Below are 2215 nucleotides of genomic sequence, written 5' to 3'. Positions count from 1 at the left end.
AGGAAAATGCTACTGAAGTGGAGCACAGTCAACACTGGGCCTAAGGCATATGGCAAAGAGAAAAGATTCTATAGGTAAGTTAAAGTGGTCCAGTAAATGATGAAGGAGCCGTAGGAAGTGTCTATCATGGACTCTGTCTTAGCAGGGGCTTTGTATACTCTGAGAAAATAGTTCTGTGGTAGGCCAAGAGAATAGGAACTATACTAACCTAGGAAGAGTTAGGTATATATTATGAAATAATATAAATATATTTCTTTAAAATTACTTCCTGATGCCAAAAGAGGCAGTGTGCAAAGTAGCAAAAATCTAGATATTGAACATGAAGGTCAATAAGATAGGGATTCAAACTCTGATCATCTTACTCCCTGGCTATATAACCGTGTGTAAGTTACTTTTCCTTTATCTATAAAATGGCAAGCACATTTAGAGTACAAAGTAATAACCCAAGATAATAGATGCAAATCTCACTGTGCAGTGCCTGGACCATATATCAAAGATAATTGACATTCGCTGTTGTTGTGGTTTCCAGACAAACAAGAGGATTTTTTCAGCATTTTTTACAAATAGTGCATTGCATATGAACTGATCCTTCAAGTGTATAGTCACAATCAAGTTTTAAATGGATAAATTAGTACAATGAAAGTATATTGTGCACAAGTACAGAAACAGGATCACCCTGAGCTTCAAAGAGAAGACTGAAAATTAACAAAATAGTAATTAAAAATAGCACCTATTTTAAATATTTTTATAAAGTACCAGTCTTTAAGTAGGAGAACATAAAAATGCCAAAAGATAAGTCTAATTGACTATGTAATATTCGAATTTTGCACTATTTATCTTCTGTGGGCCACGCCTGCCCTGATTTTTAAAGCATAATTCAAGCATTTCATGTTTTCATCTTTTGAAATATTTTGTTTTAGATTTTTCTTTACTGTATTATTTTGAATCTCTTAAACATGTCAATATAGCAATTAGCTGTCCATCAGTTAAAAGTGTTAGAATCCAAGACTTTCCCTTTATAAGGCTTATCTGAATAAAGAATGAAGAAACCAAGTACCAGAATCTTTAAAAATTAACTGATAGAGGAGTCAGTGCTGATTTAACAAAGCGCTCTTACCATACCTTAGAGTTCTACTTTGGTAAATATTAATAGTTAACCAATTAGTAACACTAACATCACTATTTCAATAGTTACCATTTTGTGTATAGTAAATGTTGCTAGATGAACATCACATTTGATAAAGCAGATTTGGAAAAAAGTTTACAAGAAAGTATGCTTCCATTTCAATACCAATTTAAACTCAGGGAAAATGAACATAACCTCTTGCAATTGCTGTTGATATACAGTGATGGAGAATAATTTCAAACGCTAAATTGTCTGAAGCCCAGAATGACTTCTGTTCCTGCCAATAAGATAAGCAATTAAGACAATGAAGACAATTGTTGAAAGGGCGCCTCCAATGGCAACAGAACTCAGCATGCTATTTTCATCTGATTGACATTCTTCCACAGATCCAAACTTGTCACCCTCAAACTTGAAAACTTGAACTCATCAAAACTTTGAATATGTTGACTAAAGAGGCATTTGTGACTTGAACATTTCCCTCAGGATTACACCTAGGAGAATTTCCAATAGTGGTTTGAAAGGCTCTCAGTGAGTCATTGGAATCTTTAAAAGTGAGATCTCTGATGTCACGTAGAATTGTATTTAACTGATTCCCTTATAAGGGAAAACAGGCTAGAACTTGTATCCACTCCAAAACTGAAGATAAAGAGAGTAATATTTTTTTCTGCTGAGATCCAGGGTGGCTAAATGAGATTTATAACTCAGTGTTCTTATTTGGGTTAATATTGAATGCTCTTGTCTTAATCATCTTATAGCTTTTCTCATAGGTGATAATTAGTTTTCACCCCATGCTACAAGCAGAACAGTTCCATTGCGACATACGTATGCCAGACATAAGCAGATGAACTTTCTGGGGAACTGGTAGGCTTTGGCCTTGGAGGTGTTATTGTGTCTGGGTAAGTCTGTTCTTGCTTAAAGAGTATTTTTTTTTCTTGTTGAAGTATTTTGAAAGGTATTCCTGGGTAGTAACTTTAAGGAATTTAATAGTTTAGTTACCTTATACATGTATTCATCTGGTTGCCTCTGACATATCTGTATTTTTCATATATGTCTGCTTCGATATTAGATATGGATTCCACAGTCTTGATT

At 34.2% G+C, this 2215-nt stretch overlaps 1 pseudogene; it reads right to left on the bottom strand.

Annotated features, from left to right (window-relative positions):
- Positions 1 to 1369: 1369 nt before the first annotated feature.
- LOC105304417 lies at positions 1370 to 1874 on the bottom strand (annotated as a pseudogene).
- Between the last annotated feature and the right edge of the window lie 341 nt (positions 1875 to 2215).

The sequence above is a fragment of the Pteropus vampyrus genome, unplaced genomic scaffold (assembly GCF_000151845.1).
Source record: "Pteropus vampyrus isolate Shadow unplaced genomic scaffold, Pvam_2.0 Scaffold340, whole genome shotgun sequence".
NCBI lineage: Eukaryota > Metazoa > Chordata > Mammalia > Chiroptera > Pteropodidae > Pteropus > Pteropus vampyrus.
Note: the sequence above shows the minus strand (reverse complement) of the source record. Positions and strands in the feature narration are given on the sequence as shown.